We start from the raw sequence: 23,459 nt of genomic DNA on the forward strand, positions 1-23,459 counted from the left end.
GTGCTCAGCTACAGCTTGGACCCCTAGGGGATATGAGTGACAGAGAAGGGTAAATAGAGTGACTTCAATAAAGCACTCTTTCCCTGAAGGGCAGTGCACAACTTAAGCTCAAGGTTTGAGGGACAGGGAACATCAATATCTTCGTGGGTTAGATGGATTGACTCCCCCAAGGTGTCATTTTCTCAATAGATAACGTGCACCTTCAGCTCAAGCTCTGAAGGCAGAAGGCACAAAAATGACTGGGATGGGAAAATTTAGCTCCATGGACAGTTGACCCCATGGGGTAAGGTGTAGCAGCAGCTCAGCTTGGTGATAGCAGGCCACTGGGCATGAGTGGTTCAGTGGTTGCTAAGCCTCAAAGAAAGACGTATGTCGTGGTCATTCACTCCCAAAACAGGGCAAACTCTAACAATAGTTCTAGTTATAAGATAGCATAGCACAGTAGTTGTGCAGGCCACAGGGGGCAGGCCACAGAGTGTCAGCTCTTTCTCTGAGGGGAGCACAGATGTGTGGACTCCTGACAAGTATCTCAGTTGGATTAGTTTCTGTGAGAATTGCAAGGTGAGGACTGTAGGTGTCCAAGGTGTTGATGAGGGTTGTTGGGGTCCTATTGTTTACTTTTTTCCCACAGGGCGAAGTCTGTTCTAATTCCAAGCTGAGCCCAGCTAGGGAATGTAGTGGTAGAGACTACATGTTTTCTTGCTTTCTCTACACAACTATCCTAAGTTTCTGTGATCTACAAGGTTTCTCCTACTCCTTTGATTTACTCCAGTGCTCTACTCTTGTTATTTTCATCAAAATGTGGTTGTTAATCTATTGTTTTATCTATCTTTCTGGAAGATGGTGATTGCTCAGGGATTCCAGGTGGCCACCTTGTTGAAGTCACTCCTTCCATAAAACAAGCTACCTGGGATGTTAATAGATACTGTGTTGATAAAGTTTGGAGACTATTGCCATCTTAATAACAGTAAATCTTCCTACCAATGAGTATGGGTTGTCTTTCCAATTTTCTATCTATCTATCTATGCTTCTTTTCTTTAAATGTGTTTATTTTTTTGACTGGGCGCGGTGGCTCACGCTTGTAATCCCAGCACTTTGGGAGAACGAGGCAGGCAGATCATGAGGTCAGGAGTTCAAGATGAGCCTGGCCAACACAGTGAAACCTCGTCTCTACTAAAAATACAAAATAATAAATAAATAAATAACTGGGCATGGTGTCAGGCGCCTGTAATCCCAGCTGCTCCAGAGGCTGAGGCAGGAGAATTGCTTGAACCTGGGAGTCGGAGGTTGCAGTGAGCCGAGATTGCACCACTACACTCCAGTCTGGGTGACAGAGCTAGACTCTGTCTCAAAGAAAAATAAATAAATAAATAAATAAATAAACTTATTTGATAATATTAATTGTCTAATAAAATAGATCGCAAATGTCCTTCAATATTTAAATTGCTTTAAATTTTATTTATAACTGATAATAATATTTGTATATATTTATGGGGTACAATGTGATGTTTTGCTATATGTATATTTTATGGGATGATTGAATCAAGCTAATTAACACATCTATTACGTCACATTTTGTGTGTGTGGCACGAACATTTAAAATCTACTTTCTTCAAAAATTCATAGACGGAAGAGATCTAGAATGGTGGTTACCAGAGGCTTGGGGCCAGAAGGAAAAGAGTCAAAGATACTGGTCAAAGCGTATAAAACTTGAGATACATAGGATAAATAAGCTTTTGAGATCTATTTATAGCATTGTGCCTATAGTTTATAATAATGTAATGGAGATTTCAAAATTGCTAAGATAAATTGGTTTTTGAGCAATTAAATTGATTTATTTGAAAGCCTTGTATTAGGCATATGATATTCCACACAAAATTGAAATGCTTTCTGTCCTCCAGGGGTTACATATTTATATATTTGGTTACTTAACATTTGTTTTCTGAAAAGTTAGCACTTCCTTAAATTTCTTCAGTTTTCATTGCCAAAAACGGTAGTAGGTACTCTTGTTTTAATGTTGTATATGTTAGTATCTGAGAGTTACATCCTATGTTTCAAAAGTGTTGCATTTTCTACTATATATATGTATATATATATACACACACACACACACACACACATACATATTTCTATTTTTACACATTATCACCAAAACTTGACAATATTCAAGCTTTCTAATTTCAGTAACTCTGATTAACATAACATTTTTTTTTCTCTGATAACTAATAAATTAAGCTTTTCTTCAAATGTTGGTTAGCCTTTCTAGGTTTCCTCTGATAGGAGTTACCTGATTATATATGGCCATTTTTCTTTAATATTGTTACCTTTTTTCTTTGATTTTGAGGAGTATCTTGTATACTCTAGGTAATCAAGCTTTTGTATTTTTGTCTTCTATTGCACTGATTTCTACCCTTTTATTTATTTATTTGTCTTTTGGTGTTTACTGTGTTGCATTTTCCAACTTCTGGAATTGAATGCTCAGCTTATTTTCTTAATCTTTCTTTTCTCACTGTTGAAACACGTTTGATGCAATACATTTTCAATACCTTTATCATGTTATACAACTTTAGTCATGCAGTGCTTTCTATTATCATTGAATTCTCAATAAATGTCTTTTTTCTTCATGATTTCCTTTAACTGAAGTGTCAGCTAACAATATGCTGTTTAGTCTCTGACCATATGGTTAGAGGATATAGTCTCTATGATTTTTCAATCCTTTGAAATTTGTTGAGAATCCTTTGTGGTAAATTTGTCTGTTTCTATGAACTTTTGTGAGTATTCTAAAAGAATGTGTATTCTCTATTGTTGAGTAAGAGAAATATGTTTAATATCTCAGGCTTATGCATGATATTGTTTAAGTTCTTAAAATGTATGCTTATTTATGTCTGATTAATGTGTCATTTTCTGTAAGAGGTTTCCTAAAAATATGCACCATTTTGATTTGCAACTTTTGTTGCCTAATAAACTTTGTCAGATATTTATTCTTATTATATTTGTCCTTTGAAACATATATGGCATATTATTCCTTATGATGTTTTGCCTTAATTCTAGCTTTTTTAAGAAAATATTGTTAAACTGACATCATTTTGTTCATTTTTGAATGAACGAACATGAATAACAACATGTGTATCATTTTCCATCCTTTTGTTTTAAATATTTGTATGTCTTTCTTAAAGTATGACTCTTGTGAACATCACTTTGGGAAATCTCATTTTATAGCTTGTATTTAATTTTGTGTCTATAATGATAAGTTTAACCAATTTATATTCATTGTATTAATATTAAATTGGGCTTGTTTTTAATAAGTATCTACTTATCCAATTATTCTTAATTTCCACTTTCCATTGTAAGAATCTAGGGGTTTTTTTGTTTGTTTGTTTGTTTTCTTTCTAGTATACAAATTATACATTAATACACAGTTCTCAAAAGAAGATACACATGGCCAATGAACATATGGAAAAATGCTTAACATCACTAATGATCAGGGAAATGCAAATCAAAACCACAATGTAATACCACCTTACTCCTGCAAGAATGGCCATAATCAAAAAATAAAAAAAACAGGAGATGTTGGTGCAGATGCAATGATCAGGGAACACTTCTACACTGCTGGTGGGAATGTAAACTAGTACAGCCACTATGGAAAACAGTATAGAGATTTTTTTAAAAAACTAAAAGTAGAACTACCGTTTGATCCAGCAATCCCACTACTGGGTATCCACCCAGAGGAAAAGAAGTCATTATACAAAAAAGATACTTGCACACACATGTTTATAGCAGCACAATTCACATTTGCAAAATCGTGGAACCAACCCAAATGCCCATCAACCAACGAGTGGACAAAGAAACTGTCATATATATATGTGTGTGTGTGTGTGTGTGTGTGTGTATACATATATATATATATATATATATATATATATATATATATATATATATGATGGAGTACTACCCAGCCATAAAAGGAATGCATTGATAGCATTTGCAGCAACCTGGATGAGATTGGAGACTATTATTTTAAGTGAAGTAACTCAGGAATGGAAAACCAAACATCATATGTTCTTACTGATATGTGGGTGCTAAGCTATGAGGACACAAAGGCATAAGAATGATACAATGGACTTTGGCATCTTGGTGGGAAGGGTGGAGGGGAGTGAAAGGTAAAAGACTACAAATGCAGGGCAATGTATACTGCTTAAGTGATGGATGCACCAAAATCTCACATATCACCACTGAAAAACTTACTCATGTAACCAAATACCACCTGTACCCCAATAACCTATGGAAAAAAAAGTTATACATTCTAATGTTTTTTCTCATAGTATTTGCTCTTCACATAGCATCAATACCACATACATTTATCACTTACTGATTTTTTTAAATATCAATATCTATATTTCCCTCATAACAAAACAAGTAGTGTAGCATGCTTTTATGCCCTCAAAGGAGATATCTCAATATTTTAACAATTGATAGACAACAATAAAAGGTATTTTTTTAAACTTGTGAGAAAATAAAATTGTTTAACAAATACATTTTCTGCCATTATAGCTATGAGGTAGTTTGGCAGAAGTATCTGGGAACCTAACTATATATCTTTTACCTTGATCGTAATTCAGTAAAAGAGATACAACTTAAAGCATCTGCAAAGGGTTTTAGTATTGGACACAAAAGACTTTGCTACAAGGAAAAGCCATTTATTATTATGATTATAATTATAAATTTTCCATTATACTTTGTTCCAAATAAGCCCTTTTCTCTAACTGTGAAGCATAGACAAATAAATTGATGTGTTCATATTACACAGCTAATCAGCATATAGGACAACACAGCTGGCCCTTGAACAACAGGAGTTTGAACTGCACAGGTCCACTTATATGTGGATATTTTCTCAGTAAATATAGTCAGCCCTTCTTATAGGTAATTTGCACCTCCATAACCAAATGCAGATTGAAAGTACAGTATTTGTGGTATCTGAAACCTGTGTATATGGTAGACTGACTTTTCACATCTGCAGATTCCACAGAATTGACTGTGGGATTTGAATATGAGTGAATTTTGGTACGTGCTGGGAACATGGAACCACTGCCCTGCAAATACCAAAGGATGCCTATACTTTTAGAAGTCTCTGGAATACCATTCCAGATATTTGTTGTATTTTTTTTTACCATAGTAGAATGAATTTTAAGAGGCCAAAAAGAGATTCCTCAAAGTCTACTTTTTAAAAAAACATCCTGGACATTTATAAAATAAATTTCAGAAAAGCATAAAACGTAAAGGAACACATTTTATGGGAAAATTTGTTTTAGAAACTGTGTTTAAGTGAATGAAATTTTTTGTTTTTGCACAATTAATAATTGTTTATCACTTTTTAAAATAAGAAGTGTTCTGCATTTGATATATTTGAACTGTACATTTAAGCTGGAATTATGTCATATGTTTTAAGTTGGTAAACTCATGAAAACCAAATGAGGATGGTTTACATGTAATATGTTACATATTCTGTAACATCAGCATTACAAATGCTTTTCAGTTTCTGGGTACTATATTCTGTGCTCTGACCTGACTATACTTATGTCTATATAAAGAATATATACTATATGGAATATATATTCTATATAAAGAATGTTAAGAAAGGTTACTTTTCTAAGAAACATTTATTCCAGACACCTGTTTGGGTGCCTAAAATATTTCCCACGATTGCTTCCTGCAGCCACTTCTTTGGGTGATGGTAGCTGTCAAAATGTGATTTTTATCCCAGAAAGAGTGAATTTGCTCAAATCATTTATCAGTACTTAGTTCAAATCATTTCTCAGTACTGAGATTTGCAGGGCTCTGATGCAGTGTTGAAAGGAGAAGAAAAGGTTGAGAATAAGGCATATTTTCATATCTTTGTGATAGCATGAGGGTACTTTGTTTTTTCCCACATACAGTTAGCCCTGAAGAAACATATGTAAGCTAATCTTGATATTTGAAGCTAAAACAAGTCTTAAGTGTGCAGTCCTGGTATTATCCACTCAGAAACTTATTTATTAGTAACGCTGCCGCTTCCAAACAGTCCTAATATGCAAACCACTATAAACAAAAAGTTAGCTGCTTATGCCCCTATGAATAACAACACATTTTATGAGAACAGAAAAAAAGAAGAAATTCGTATATTTATTTTTCTAAAGAGTTATATTGAAGTGAGTTCATGTAGAGAAGTTCAGAGGGAAAAAGTGGCCAAGAATATACAATATTGACTAGTTAAGGTAGGTTGAGGAGATTAAATTATCAGCTCAAGGAAGAAAGGAGATAGTGTTAAGGAAAAGGAGAGACTCCCTTTTGGAAGATGCTATGCTATTCATATTAAGACTGGAAGACTTGGAAGTATTTGGATTAAAACAAAGGATAGGATGTTAGGAACTCTCAGTGGAGTGGAGGTCGGCAGTGAGGCTAGACTAATACCTCAAGATTTCCTGACTTTCGTGACAGACCTTCATATGTAACTTGAGAGTCTCTAGAAGCATTCCCTTCACTGTATTAAGGGGCTGGGTAGAATCCTTTCAGTTATAGTTATTCGTTTTTATCTTCAGGACAGAATTTATGCTGCTAAATTCTTAGGAATGTTGCAATAAAACCCTTGTTTATTGGCAATTTTGTTATAGAAATAACATAACACAGCATGTTACTTTTGCAGGTGCCGTCTGTCTGGCATTCTCTCAAAGATATTTCTGAAAGCTATATAATTTATGTTTTCAGAAGAAATAAAGGGAACAGAAAAATATGACCTGGGAAAGATAAAACAAAAGACAATGTTTTAACAATGGAAATATTTTAATAGTTCCAGAAGACTTTTGCTTGTGTTCTTTGTGCAAATGTTTGCATATATCATGAGAATAAAATGAGTGGGAAGAAAACAATGGTATAATGTCTGTGTTTTCTGTAGTTTCTACTTAAGATTTTCATTTACATTATTATGCACTTGATTAGACAAAGTAAACAGATGATGTGAACAACCAGTCTGACATAGACCTGTGTTACTTTTTCTTCTATTTTATTGCATATTCAAAAAAGTGCTTTTTGCCAAAATACATTCTTTTCAAAAATACTTATCCTAACTCTTTGAAAATTGGATGTACTTCCTCTCTTTGCAAACCCTGCTCTCTCTTACTAATTACTAATTCTGTCAGGAGAAAGAATCTGGTGTTCATAATGACATGTCTAAGATAAATAGCTCTCTCTGTAGGTTATTCTGACATTCTAATCATAATGTAAGGTTATTTCTACTGCCTTTAAATTACATATTCTTTGGGTAAAATGTGTTTCAAAATATTATAGCTTCTCAAGAAGAAAATTCAAGAACTACCACAAATCATGTTTTTCCTCAATAAAATTTTGGAAACCAAAAACCGGCTTTTAAAGCAAATGCACACAATTTCTGAACTGGGGTGACACTTTCTGAAAATGAACACTACATTTAACAATATTTAGTAATTGTGCACTGAAATATGCTAAGAATCCCAAGCCAAGGGTGCCTAATCTCCCTTGGCTTGCAAACCACTATAAACAAAAAGTTGGCTCCTTATGCCCCTATGAATAACAACACATTTTATGAGAACAGAAAGAAAAAGAAGAAATTAGTATATTTATTTTTCTAAAGAGTTATATTGAAGTGAGTTCTTGTAGAGAAGTTCAGAGGGGAAAAGTGGCCAAGAATATACCAATGTTGACTAGTTAAGGTAGGTTGAGGAGATTAAATTATCAGCTCCACCCAAATCTCATATTGAATTGTAATTCCCAGTGTTGGAGGAGGGGCCTGGTGGGAAGTGTTTGAATCATGAGGGCAGATTTTAGCCTTGCTGTTCTCCCGATAAATAGTCAGTGAGTTCTCAGGGGATCTGGTTGTTTGAAAGTGTGTAGCACTTCCCCCTTTGCTCTCTCTTTCCTGCTCTTTCATGGTAAGACGTGCTTGCTTCCCCTTTGCCTTCTGCCATGATTGTAAGTTTCGTAAGGCCTCCTAGCCATGCTTCCTGTACAGCCTGTGGAACTGTGAGTCAATTAAATCTCTTTACTTCATGAATTGCCCAGTCTCAAGTAGTTCCTTATAGCAGTGTGAGAATAAACAAATACAGAACAGGTTAGGAAGATCTTGTATTTTATAAGGGATTTACTATATGAACTATCTTGTTTGCAGTTAAAATAGAATAACTTTTCATTACTGTTTATTTGAATTTGGTTAAAATTACATAATACATGCAAATTACATATGCAAAGCAGTTTTATTTTTCAAAGTACTTTTCTTAAATTTTTTTTAGTTTTGTTTGTAAAATAAAGAATTTTGATTCTGCATGTTTACTTATAAGAAAAGAACACAATACTGCACATGGGGAAAGTGCACATGTTGCATATTGTCTCATGATATCCCACTAGATACATTCAACAATCTATTTTGAATATATAGCTGAGTTATTCTGTAATTTATAGTTAATTTTTTAAAATAAATTTCTGCATATAATGGGAGGATAGATCCTACGATTTCTCAATCCTTTACTAAAATTTGGAATTCTGTGCTAAGATTCTGAAAATTTACTATTATGAATAGAGTGAACCAATACTGACTCCTCTGGGGTTTGATCCAGATAGCATTACAGAAGGCCATATGCTGTGTGTCATAGAGGAGACAAGTAAAGTACGTGGACTTTGCCCTCATTCCTTGATAAAAAACCAGGAAGATAAATGGCTTAAGGAAATCATTCTTTTTACATTATAATAATAAAATCAAATAAACAGATTATTGAATACATCTAGTGGGATATCATGAGACAGCATGCAATATCATCCAGTCCAGTGTCCCTTCCTCATCCTCTGTGGAGAGGCTAGAAAAACAACACTTTTATTTATACGAGGTTTAAATATAATAATGATGATACTGCCCTAATGTAGGTATAGGTTTTTACAGTTTTAAAGGAACTTTTTTTTTTTTTGTACACTGAGAGAATATTGTATAACAATCAAGGCATAACCTTTGAAGTCTAACAGATACAAAGTCAAATTCTGCCTCTACCTCTTATCAGATACATGGTTTGGGTAAATCATTTAATATCAGTTGATTTCCTCTTATGGTAGTTGAGATGAATAATTATAGTTTGTAAAGTCACTGTTAATTTAAATTAGAATATGCATTTGCACACACACATATACATACACATGCACACATACACATTGCCTAACATGAAGTAGGTACTCAATGAGTAGTCTGTAAGGTAAAAAATAGCTATTGTGTTTTTCTGTTTTATAGATGATAAAGCCAAGTGTCAGAATGACAAGTTTTTGCCTAAGATATGAATTTACTGTGCTTTTACTGGGTTGCAAATTTTCTATTTCTTCATACAGTGTTCTATTTAATTAATGGTCAGCTGGTGTTTGAATTAATGTCTGTGGTACTTCATTCTTATAATTCTTATTATTTACAAATGTGTTCAGTGGTCATTTTAGGGCCAATATCTATGGCTCACTTAGCTCCTCGGTCGTCCATAAAGAGTTTTCTCATGAACATTCTTCAGTATAATCAAGTTTTCTGTCCTTTTATGTTATGACAGAGGATAATAATTTTTGGCTTAGAAATTATTCGGAACTTCCAAATATGTGTCTCTAAGTTGATAACTGCATTTTAAATTTTAAACTGAAGCAGATTTTTCATATTCCATAGTGAGTACTTGGAAAATTTTCTGATCTACACTTCATAGAATTGTGGATATGTTCACTGTCCTATGGTAAGTGGAATTTTCAACTCTAACACGGGAAGGGTAAAGAGAGAAAATAATATCATCAAGATGAATGAAAAATTGGCTCAGATGATATTTTGCTTTTCAATGTTGATCTACATCATTCGTCTTGGACTTGGGGAATATATTTTCCTTTGGTTTCAATTAGATAAACAAGTTATGTGGTATGAGAAAATTTGGCTCAGTCTTTTTTATTATTATTACACTTTAAGTTCTAGGGTACATGTGCATGACGTGCAGATTTGTTACATAGGTATACATATGCCATGTTGGTTTGCTGCACCCATCAACTCGTCATTTACATTAGGTATTTCTCCCAATGCTATCCTTCCCCTAGAACCCCACCCCTGATAGGCCCTGGTGTGTGATGTTCCCCAGCCTGTGTCCATGTGTTCTCATTGTTCAACTCCCACCTATGAGTGAGAACATGCGGTGTTTGGTTTTCTGTCCTTGCGATAGTTTGCTTAGAATGATGGTCTCCAGCTTCATCCATGTCCCTGCAAAGGACATGAACTCATCCTTTTTTATGGCTGCATAGTATTCCATAGTATATATGTGCCACATTTTCTTTATCCAGTCTCTCATTGATGGGCATTTGGGTTGGTTCCAAGTCTTTGCTATTGGGAATAGTGCCGCAAGAAACACACTTGTGCATGTGCCTTTTTTTTTTTTTTTTTTATACTTTAAGTTCTAGGGTACATGTGCATAACGGGCAGGTTTGTTACATATGTATACTTGTGCCATGTTGCTGTGCTGCACCCATCAACTCGTCAGCACCCAACTACTCGTCATTTACATCAGGTATAACTCCCAATGCAATCCCTCCCCCCTCCCCCCTCCCCATAATAGGCCCCAGGGTGTGATGTCCCCCTTCCCGAGTCCAAGTGATCTCATTGTTCAGTTCCCACCTATGAGTGAGAACATGTGGTGTTTGGTTTTCTGTTCTTGTGATAGTTTGCTAAGAATGATGGTTTCCAGCTGCATCCATGTCCCTACAAAGGGCACAAACTCATCCTTTTTTATGGCTGCATAGTATTCCATGGTGTATATGTGCCACATTTTCTTAATCCAGTCTGTCACTGATGGACATTTGGGTTGATTCCAAGTCTTTGCTATTGTGAATAGTGCCACAATGAACATACGTGTGCATGTGTCTTTATAGCAAGACAGTGTGGTGATTCCTCAAGGATCTAGAACTAGAAATACCATTTGACCGAGCAATCCCATTACTGGATATATACCCAAAGGGTTATAAATTATGCTACTATAAAGACACATGCCATTACTGGGGATATACCCATGTGCATGTGTCTTTATAGTAGCATAATTTATAACCCTTTGGGTATATATCCAGTAATGGGATTGCTCGGTCAAATGGTATTTCTAGTTCTAGATCCTTGAGGAATCACCACACTGTCTTCCACAATGGTTGAACTAACTTACACTTCCACCAACAGTGTAAAAACACTCCTATTTCTCCACATCCTCTCCAGCATCTGTCATTTCCTGACTTTTTAATGATTGTCATTCTAACTGGTATGAGATGATATCTCATTGTGGTTTTGATTTGCATTTCTCTGATGACCAGTGATGATAAGCATTTTTTCATAGGTCGGTTGGCTGCATAAATGTCTTCTTTTGAGAAATGTCTGTTCATATTCTTTGCCCACTTTTTGGTGGAGTTGTTTGTTTTTTTCTTGTAAATTTGTTCGAGTTCTTTGTAGATTCTGGATATTAGCCATTTGTCAGATGAGTAGATTGCAAAGATTTTCTCCCATTCTGTAGGTTTCCTGTTCACTCTGATGATATTCTCTTTTGCTGTGCAGAAGCTCTTTAGTTTGATTAGTTCCCATTTGTCTATTTGGGCTTTTGTTGCCATTGCTTTTGGTGTTTTAGTCACAAAGTCTTTACCATGCCTATGTCCTGAATGGTATTACCTAGGTTTTCTTCTAGGGTTTTTATGGTGTTAAGTCTTACACTTAAGTCTTTAATCCATCTTGAGTTAATTTTTTTATATGGCATAAGGAAGGGATCCAGTTTCAGCTTTCTACATATGGCTAGCCAGTTTTCCCAGCACCATTTATTAAATAGGGAATCCTTCCCCCATTTTTTGTTTTTGTCAGGTTTGTCGACAATCATATGGTTGTAGATGTGTAGTGTTATTTCTGAGGCCTCTGTTCTGTTCCTTTGGTCTATACATGTGTTTTGATATCAGTACCACACCGTTTTGGTTACTGTAGCCTTGTAGTATAGTTTGAAGTCAGGTAGCGTGATTCCTCCAGCTTTGTTCTTTTTGCTTAGGATTGTCTTGGCTATGCAGGCCCTTTTTCGGTTCCCATATGAACTTTAAAGTAGTTTTTTTTTTTTTTTTTTTTTTTTTCAATTCTGTGAAGAAAGTCAGTGATAGCTTGATGGGGATAGACATTAAATCTATTAATTACCTTGGGCAGTATGGTCATTTTCTCGATATTGAGTCTTCCTATCCATGAGCATGGAATGTTCTTTCATTTGTTTGTGTCTTCTTTTATTTCATTGAGCAGTGGTTTGTAGTTCTCCTTGAAGAGATCCTTCACTTCCCTTGTAAGTTGTATTCCTAGGTATTTTATTCTCTTTGTAATAATTGTGAATGGGAGTTCACTCATGATTTGGCTCTCTGTCTGTCTATTATTGCTGTATAGGAATGCTTGTGATTTTTGCACATTTATTTTGTCTTAAGATTTATTTTTAAAAATCTAATATTTGACTTCAACTCAGGATTTAGCAAATGAGCTCTGTACATTCTTGTCATTGGCTTTTTATTAATTATGTTCATATCTGTGAGGTAATACAACTTTCTTATATTTTGAAAGCTTACAGTATGATACTGGTATTTTACTGAATCTTGATATCGTACATTTCCTTGATTATAAAGTTACATACCTATATCATTGCCCATAAAATGAACATCATTACTTTTAATACTAACATGATCAATTTATTATCATTAACTATAGTCACCATGTTGTAAAATAGATCTCTTGGACTTATTTGTCCTGTCTAAATAAAATGTTGTGTCCTTTGATCAACATCTCTCCAATCCTCTGACCCCTGCTTCTATCCTCTGTTAACCACCATTCTGCTCTGTGCTTCTATAGGTTTTACTTTTTCAGATTCCATATATAAGTGAGATCATGCAGCATGTGTCTTTCTGAGACTGGATTATTTCACTTAACATATATCCTCTAGGTTTTTCCATGTTTTCACAGATGACACGATTTTCTTCTTTTCAAAGGCCAAATAGTATTCCACTGTGTATATATACTGTATTTTCTTTATCTATTTATTTGTGGATGGACACGTAGGTCAATTCCATATCTTAGTTATTGTGAATAACAATAATGAACATAAGAGTGCAGGTATCTCTTTGATAGACTAATTCTTACAAGAGTACATTTTAAATTTCTCATCAAAAATAGTATGTGAGACAACACATATGTTGCTTGATTCAGCCATTCCACAATGTATACATATTTCAAAACATCATGTTTTATACCATAAATATATATAATTTTACATGTCAATTTAAACTAATAGTAAGAAAAATAAAAGAGTAACATAATCAAAATATCTTGAAAATTTTTCTGAATTTAGGTAATTCTATGCCAAAAGGTAGATATGACTAATGAAACCATAAAATATATCATCTGAAAACCGTTGACAACATACATCTTCTCCCTTCCCTACAATTCCTGTAAAAGTTAGTGATTTGAGATTTAATGAGCTCCTGCCACAGATATTATATCCACAACTCATTTGTTAAAGGAACATCATTGAAATAATAAATTTTGCTCTCATTCTACAGGAAGTTTGCATTATTATTAAAAATCCATGAGATCTGTGGAGGCAAAAAGAGTGCTTTATTTTCTGGAATCAATCTATGGATTAGGGAAATACAGCCTTTGCAACAAAGCAAAAATGCACTCAGAGGAGGGTTTGAAGAGTTAGATATTATAAAGGCAAAAGCTGCAAGACTAGGGAATGGGATAAGGGGAGTGAGGAACAGAGAATGGACTGGATGCCTTGTAAGCATAAAACTACAAGTCTCTCTTTTTTGGCTGATTCTAGATGGTCAACTGGGGAATTTGCAGCTACAGTCTATTTTGGTTTTGCTTCTCTTAGAAAGGGAAGTCTTGTGACATTTTTGCAATGTTTTTTAAAAACACACAATGTGTAACTGCCTCTCATCCTACTATGACTGCCTGGTTCTTCTTTAACTTGAACATCTCATTTAGCCATAGACAGTCCATTTTGTCTATAGGTTGGGGCATAATTTGACAGTATTAATTCTCTCATTTTGTTTCTTAGTTCTGTCTGTAGGGATTTAGTCTTAAGTGTGGGAAATGTTTTGTGTGCTTCTTGCCATACATTTCTCTTTGCATGTTTGCATGTTTCTTGCCACAACTTCCTCTCTGTGATCCCTATCCTCATCTCCTCTATTCTTGTCTCTTTATTCTTATATTTTCTGCATCAGTCAGGCATTGATGGTTCTAATTTTTGTTATCTCTGAGTTTTAACGCTTTGTGTAACCAACATAATAACATACACTCCTCTCAGTTCTGCCAGGATGTAATGTGATTTATGTATTAAATCATTTTATTGGACTCTTCTTAGTTCCTACCTTTAAGGTATGGCTAGATATAGGTTATGGGAATTAAACTGTGGCTGAGTTGGTATTCCTTAGCTGCAATAAATATTGTTGCTGAAATTTTTGTTAACTTAAAGGAAGCATGAATTATACATTCAGAAAAAGAGAGAAAACTGTATTTCTTGTAAGAGTCTACCACCTGCAAGGTGGCCATCCTGCAAGGTACCAAGATGTCAGGCTAAGAAACATGCCTCCGGCCAAGACCAGTCACAGGCACTTCAAAGGAGGAGGGGATGGGGTGGGAGCTTTAGGCTAAGCAGGTTGGCTAAACATACATATTCAACAGGTTATAAAAGGAGATATGAATATTCATAAAGGCGATCCTTATACATGTGTATTGAACAAGCATGCATGTGACATACAACCGATGTTCACTTTGTGGTGGAGACTTAACATTTAGATATATTACATATATCTGTACATCAAAGGTCTTTTTAGGATACAAAGTACACAATCTCTGTAAACTGTTCAGAATCAGGTCATGGTCAGTGGACTTCTTATCAGAAGAAAGTTTCTGAAATCAGTCTCTTCCCCAATTAAAGCCATAGGTACAGCTAACTCAACATTTGCAAACTGGATGCATTGTAATTGTTTTAATATTGCTCACCTTGGGGCCAGTGATTGTTTAACTGCTAGAGAAAAAAAATCTTATGGCAGTTAGAGTGAAATTAATTTTTTAAGTGTAGGGGTGGATGGATTTTTCCATGCCTGGCATGGCCTCAGGTCCTGTTCATAATTTGGTGTCTTATTGCCACAGAAAGTTTGTTCTGTCAGTCTTATGATTTCTATGTTAACATTAATGCTGGTCAGTTGTATCTAAACCACCAAAGAGAGAGAGTATAATGAGGCTTGTCTGATTGCCCATCTCTTCATGGCCAGGAACTAAGTTTTTAAGGTGTTTCTGGGGTCCCCTTGGCCGGCCGAGAGAGGATATGTTCAGTCGATGGGAAACAGGATTTTATTTATAGTTTACACTTCTTATGCCTGTCACTTTTTCCTAAATATTATATGTAATATAAATTCCCCAAAGAGAAAGATAACAGGCCCAGAGAAGCAGGAGTAGGGGACCTTAATACTGTGGATGCATTATAAAATTCCTGTGCTCTGGTGCACATAGAAAGGAGTGGAATAGTTTAAGATAACATTTTCTGTTTCACAATTTTTCCTGATGCTTACATTGTATCACTGTGTAGAATCACAAGTCTCCTAGGGCATTGGAATACATTTTTAGAGGAAATGATGCCTTGTTTTCAAAGTGGCAGTTCCAAGATTTTCCACTCTATTTTAGGTGATAGAACTCTGTAGTCACTTGATATGTACAATTCTATGTAGAAATCAGTGCTTTATTTATAGTTGCAGCTGATCCCTCCCTCCTAGCTGTGAGAAGAACATGTAGTTTGGTAAGGGAGATTAGTATTTTTTTATTTCAATACTTTTTGGGAAACAGGTGGTATGTGAATGGATGGAAAAGTTATTTAGTGGTAATTTCTGAGATTTTGGTGCATCCATCATGGCAGCAGTGTATACTATACCCAATGTGTAGTCTTTTATGCCTTCTTTATTTCCCGACTCCTTGTCTCTCAGCTTGTTGGTTGGTTTTCATCCTTCCAGAGTCAAAGTGCAGGTAGGAAAGTGAGGCATCAGGGGTGAGGGGAAAAAAGGGGGTCAGGAAAGTTTTTTTTAAAATTAATACTATTGTCAGTTGTCTTCATGTGTTCTGGGCCTGCCTGTTACTTTTCAAATTCATTTTTAATTTATTATTCATTACAACAGTTTTGGGGGAACAGGTTTTTCTGCTACATGGATAAGATCTTTATTTGTAAGTTCTAAGATTTTGGTGCAACCATCACCCAAGCAGTGTACACTGTACCTGATGTGTAGTCTTTTCTCCCTCACCACTCTCCCACCCTTTCCTCCAAACCTCCAAAGTCCATTATGTTATTATTATGCCTTGTTACTGGCTTTTTATTAAAGTCATTCAATACACACTGCATTAGGGGCATTTCAAATTGTAAAATATGTTATGTGCTCTTAAAGAGTTTATAACCTAATGGGAAAAATAAGGCTTATTGCCTAATTGGTAAAAATAAGGTTATCCAAAAAAATGAAAGGATAAAATGAGACTTTGTTGTGTGGTATCTACAAATACTACCCAACTATAGGTTTGTAGAATGTTGAAGCAACTCCATATTATCTTACTACTGCTCCTTGCCCTACTCCTAATATAATCATGAAAGCTCTGTTATATTATTTTTATTTTATTTTATTTCACTTTAAGTTCATCATTTTCTTTTGTCACTTTGTCCAGTGAACTTAGGAGCAACCAAACAATTTCATTATATTCCTTAGTTCTCCAGCGATGGTCAAAGGTATTATGTATAAAGTCACTAAACTCCTTGCCTCTCAAGAGCGATGAATCAGGAGTATCAAATACATTTATTTTGCATAACTCTCTAAACAGGCCTAAGAATGCTAAGGACTCTACTTCTAATAGTATGGAGAACACTGATAGTCCTTGGCCTGAGGACTCTCAGTGTTCCTGGAATTAGCTGCTTAATATGATTAGACCCAAGAATGCTAAGGATAGTTCTATCAGTGTTCTCCATACTATCGGTAGTAGAGTCCTTAGCATTCTTGGATCTAATCATATTAAGCAGCTAGCTCCAGAAACCCCAAAACTAATGAAAGAACTCCATCCTTAATATTCTGTTCCTCTAGAACCACTCCTGGTACCAAAATCTGTATTAGTCAGGGTTCTCTAGAGGGACAGAACTAATAAGATAGATGTATATATAAAGCAGAGTTTATTAAGGAGTACTGACTCAGACTATCACAAGGTGAGGTCTCAAAACAGGCCGTCTGCAAGCTGAGGAGAAAGGAAACCAGTCTGAGTCCCAAAGCTGAACAATTTGGAGTTGGATGTTCAAGGGCAGGAAGCATTTAGCACAGGAGAATAATGTAGGCCAGAAGACTAAACCAGTCTTTTCTTTTTATGTTCTGACTGTTTTCATTCTGGCAGCACTAACAGCTGATTAAATTGTGCCCACCCAGATTAAGGGTAGGTTTGGATGTAGATTTATATAGAGAAACATAGCAACTCTTAGGTATGGCACTTTTATAGTTACTATGGGGTATTTTAAAAATTGTGGCTTTCCAGACTTTAAAATAATATTAGCAAAACAAGATAATTATAAAGACTTTTGGATGTTTATTTATACTTTTAAGGTAGTTTGAATAGAGAGATCAAATGTATCATGGTTTGAAACATAAAGATTTGATTTTTTTCTGTAATAATCATATACTAGCAAATGCTATTGTTTTTAATTTAACAGATTAAATTATCACAATGACTGACTATGCTTAAAAATAAAAACTTCCCAAAAATTTAAAAGTGGCTTTAAAAAATGTCTGCACAGCAGCTTTTATATTTGATAAATAAATGGATTCATGAAAACAGAAACAATTATTATTATAGTTTTTATTTTGTAAATTTGCCATACTAAATATTTTATTAAATTTGTGTCTACTTTAAAAAGTCTTACTGCTCAAACACTTATATAAATAAAAACTGTATCATTGTCTAATTTCATCATGCCGCTTTATTTTATATTTTTATTTTCTGATTTATTGTTATTATTATTATGTCAATAGTTTTGGGGGAACAGGTGGTGTTTGGTTACATGGATAAGTTCTTTAGGTGTGATTTCTGAGATTTTCATGCACCTATCACCGGAACAGTGCACGCTGCACCCAATTTGTAGTCTTTTATCCCTCACCTGCCTCCCCATTTCCCCTCAAGTACCCAGAGTTCATTCTGTCATTCTTTTTTAAATTATTTTTATTTTACATTAAGTTCTGGGACACATGTGCTGAACATGCAGGTTTGTTACATAGGTATACCTGTGCCACGGTGGTTTGCTGCACCTATCAACCCAGCATCTAGATTTTGAGCCCTGCATGCATTAGGTATTTATCCTGATGCTCTCCCTCCTCTTTCTCCCACCCCCAGACAGGCCCCAGTGTGTGATGCTCTTCTCTCTGTGTCCATGGGTTCTCATTGTTCAACTCCCACTTATGAATGAGAACATGCAGCGACTGGTTTGCTGTTCCTGTGTTAGTTTGCTGAGGGTGATGGTTTGCAGCTTCATCCCTGTCCCTGCAAAGGACGTGAACTCATTCTTTTTTTGGGGGGGGGGGATGGAGTCTCACTCTGTTGCCCAGGCTGGAGAGCAGTGGCGCGATCTCGGCTCACTGCAAGCTCTGCCTTCCGGGTTCACGCCATTCTCCTGCCTCAGCCTCCGAGTAGCTGGGACTATAGGCGCCTACCACCATGCCCAGCTATTTTTTTAGTAGAGACGGGGTTTCACCGTGTTAGCCAGGATGGTCTCGATCTCCTGACCTCGTAATCTGCCCACCTCGGCCTCCCAATGTGCTGAGATTACAGGCATGAGCCACCTTGCCCAGCCAGAACTCATTCTTTTTATGGCTGCACAGTATTCCATGGCGTATATGTGCCACATTTTTTTAATTCAGTCTATCATTGATGGACATTTGGGTTGGTTCCAAGTCTTTGCTATTGTAAATAGCGCTACAATAAACATATGTGTGCATGTTTCTTTATAGTGGAATGATTTATAGTCTTTTGGGTATACACCCAGTAATGGGATTGCTGGGTCAAATGGTATTTCTAGTTCTAGATCTTTGAGGAATCTCTACACTGTCTTCCACAATGGTTGAACTAATTTACACTCCCACCAACAGTATAAAAGCGTTCCTATTTCTCCACATTTTCACTAGCAACCGTTGTTTCCTGACTTTTTAATGATCACTATTCTAACTGGCGTGAGATGGTATCTCACTGTGGTTTTGATTTGCATTTCTCTAATTACCAGTGATGATGAGCTTTTTTTCATATATTTGTTGGCTGCATAAATGTCTTCTTTTGAGAAGTGACTGTTCATACCTTTGCCCACTTTTGTGGTGTCTGTTCTTATCAGTCACTGTATCGTTCTTCTGCTCTTGTGTCTTCATAACTTAGCTCCCACTTATAAGTAAGAATATACAATGTTTGGTTTTTCATTCCTGAGTTACATTCCTTAGAATAATTGTCTCCAACTCCATCCAGGTTTCTGTGAATGCCATCATTTCATTTATTTGTATTTTTGACTAGTATTCCATGGTATGTATATACCACATTTTTTTTTTTATTCATTCATTTGTTGTTGAACATTTAGGCTGGTTTCTTATTTTGCAATTGCAAATTGTGCTGCTATAAACAAGCATGTGCAAGTGTCTTTTTCATATAAGACTTCTTTTCCTCTAGGTAGATACCCAGTAGTGTGGTTGCTGGATCAAATGGTAGTTCTACTTTTAGTTCTTTAAGGAATCTCCATACTGTTTCCCATAGTGGTTGTACTAGTTTGCATTCTCACCAGTAGTGTAAAAGTGTTTCCTTTTTTGCCACATCTATGACAACATCTATTATTTTTTGATTTTTTAATTATGGCCATTCTTGCAGGAGCACAGTGGTATTGCATGGTAGTTTTAAGTTGCATTTCCATAATAATTAGTGATGTTGAGCTTTTTTTATATGGTTGTTGGCCATTTCTATATCTTCTTTTCAGAATTGTCTATTAATATTTTTTTGTTACTGATTTGAGTTCCTTGTAGATTCTGGATATTAGTCTTTTGTTTGATGCATTGTTTTCAAATATTTTCTCCCACTCTGTGGGATATCTGTTTACTCTGCTGATTAATTCTTTTGCTGTTTAGAAGCTTTTTAGTTTAATTAAGTCCCATCTATTTATCTTTGTTTTTGTTGCATTTGCTTTTGGGTTCTTGGTCATTATTCTTTGCCTAAGCCAATGTCTAGAAGAATTTTTCCAGTGTTATTTTCTAGAGTTTTTATGGTTTCAGGTCTTAGATCTAAGTCTGAGCCATTGTGAGCTGACATTTGTAAAAGGTGAAAGATGAAGATCCAGTGTTTTACTTCTGCATGTGGCTTGCCAATTTTCCCAGCAACATTTGTTGAATAAGGTGTAATTTCCACACTTTATGTTTCTATTGCTTTGTCAAATATCAGTTGTCTGTAAGTATTTGGCTGTATTTCTGAGTTCTCTATTCTCTATTCTGTTCCATTGATCTACATGCCTGTTGTTACTCCAGTACCATGCTGCTTTGGTAACTATAGCTTTGTATTGTTCGAAGTCAGATAATGTGATGCCTCCAGCTTTGCTTGTTTTGCTTAGTCTTGCTTGGGCTCTGTGGACTCTTTGTTCTTTTGTTTTATATGAATTTTAGGATGTTTTTCTAGTTCTGTAAAGAATTGTGATGTATTTTGATGAGGATTCCACTGAATCTGTAGATTGCTTTTGATCATTTTCACAATATTGATTTTACCCATCCATGAACATGGGACCTGTTGCCATTTGTGTGTGTAGTCTATGATATTCTTCCACAGTGTTTTGCCATTTTTCTTGTAGAGATCTTTCACCTCTTTGGTTAGGTATACTCCTAAGTTTTTTTTTTTTTTTTTTTTTTTTGCAGCTGTTGTAAAAGTGGTTGTGTTCTTGAGTTAATTCTCACCTTGCTCACTGTTTGTGTAAGTCAGTGCTACTGATTTGTGTACATTTATTTTGTATCATGAAACTTTACTGAATTCATTTATCAGATCTATGAGCTCTTTGGATGAGTCTTTAGGGTTTTCTATGTACAGGATCATATCACTGGTGAATAGCAACAGTTTGCCTTCCTCATTAATGATTTGGATGCCCTTTCTTTATTTTTTTCTGATTTCTCTAGCTAGCACTTTCATTGCTATGTTGATTAGGAGTGGTGAAAGTGGGCATCTTATATTTTCTGCATCAGTCAGGCATTGATGGTTCTAATTTTTGTTATCTCTGAGTTCTAACGCTTTGTGTAACCAACATAATAACATACACTCCTCTCAGTTCTGCCAGGATGTAATGTGATTTATGTATTAAATCATTTTATTGGACTCTTGTTTATTATTTTATTTCTGTCTTGTTTGTCTTTGTTATATTGTGTTAATTCAAAAGTCTTGTCTTCTAGCTATGAATTTCTTGTCTTGTTCCAGTTCTCAGGGGAAATGTTTTCAACATTTTTTCATTCATTGTAATGTTGGCTGTGGGTATGTCATAGATGACATTTATTCCTTAAGATATGTCTATTCTATGCCAGTTTTGCTGAGGGTTTTAACAATAAAGTGGTGTTGGATTTTGTCAGATGCCTTTTCTATAGCTATTGATATGATTTTTGTTTTTACTTATGTTTATGTAGTGTATCACATTTATTGACTTACATATGTTAAACCAACCCTGAATCTCTGGTATGAAACTCATTTGATCATAATGTATTATCTTTCAGATATGTTATTGGATTGAGTTAGATAGTATTTTATTGAGGATTTTTTTATTAACGTTCATCATGAACAATGGTCTGCAGTTTTCTTCTTTTGTTACGTCCTTTCCTGGTTTTGGTATTAGGGTGATATTGGGTTCATAAAATAATTTAAGGAGGATCCCTTCTTTCTATATCTTTCAGAATAGTTTCAGTAGGATTGGTACCAATTGTTCTTTGAACTTCTGATAGAATTCAGTTGTAATTTCATCTGGCCCTGGACTGGCCCTGGACTTTTTTTGTCAATGTTTTTTAAATTACTACTTCATTCTCACTACTTGTTATTGGTCTGTTCAGAGTTTCTATTTATTCCTGGTTCAATTTAGGAGGGTTGTATATTTTCAGGAATTTATCCATCATCTCTAGTTTTTCTAGTTTGTGTGCATAGAGGTGTTCATAGTAGCTTTGAATAATCTTTTGTATTTCTGTGGTATCGGTTGTAATATCTCCTGTTTCATTTGTTTATTATTTTATTTCTGTCTTGTTTGTCTTTGTTATATTGTGTTAATTCAAAAGTCTTGTCTTCTAGCTATGAATTTCTTTCTTCTACTTCTTTCATTCTAGAGTTAACAATTTCCAGTGTATTTTTAATTTTTCTAAGCATGTCTTTTATTTCTCAAAGTTGTGATTTATTTTCTATATGATATCTATTTCCTGGAGACTTTTTAATCCATATCTTGTATTTTTTGTTTGTTTGTTTGTTTAATTTTTTTAAATGGGTTTTCACCTTTCTCTGGCATGTCCTTAAGTAGCTTAATAGAGCACCTGGGGGAAGGGGTGGCTGTGGGCACAGCTTCAGCAGACTTAAACGTCCCTGCCTGACAGGACTGAAGAGAGCAGCAGATCTCCCAGCACAAAGTACATGCTCTGCTAAGGGTCAGACTGCCTCCTCAAGTGGGTCCCTGACCCCCATGTATCCTGATTAGGAGACACCTCCCAGTAGGGACTGACAGACACCTCATACAGGAGAGCTCTGGCTGGAATCTAGCTGGTGTCCCTCTGAGATGCAGCTTCTAGAGGAAGGAACAGACAGCAACCTTTGCTGTTCTGTAGCCTCCACTGGTGATACCCAGGCAAACAGGGTCTGGAGTGGACCTCCAGAAAACCCCAGCAGACTTGCAGCTCAGGAGCCTGACTGTTAGACAGAAAACTAACAAACAAAAAGGGATCACATCAACATCAACAAAAGGGATGTCCATTCAGAGACCCCATCCGAAGGTCAACAACATCAAAGGCTAAAGGTAAATCTATCCATGAAGATGAGGAAAAAACAGTGTAAAAATGCTAAAAATTCCAAAAACCAGTACACCTCTTCACCTCCAAAGGATCACAACTCCTCTCCAGCAAGGGGACAAAACTGGACAGAGAATGAGTTGCCGAATTGACAGAAGTAGGCTTCAGAAGGTGGGTAATAACAAATTCCTCCTAGCTAAGGGAATATGTTCTAACCCAAGGTAAGGAAGCTAAGAACCTTGAAAGAAGGTTAGATGAATTGATAACTAGAATAACCAGTTTAGAGAAGAACATAAATGACCTGATGGAGCTGAAAGACACAGCACAAGAACTTCGTGAAGCATACACAAGTATCA

The sequence above is a fragment of the Macaca mulatta genome, chromosome X (assembly GCF_049350105.2).
Source record: "Macaca mulatta isolate MMU2019108-1 chromosome X, T2T-MMU8v2.0, whole genome shotgun sequence".
NCBI classification, from domain to species: domain Eukaryota; kingdom Metazoa; phylum Chordata; class Mammalia; order Primates; family Cercopithecidae; genus Macaca; species Macaca mulatta.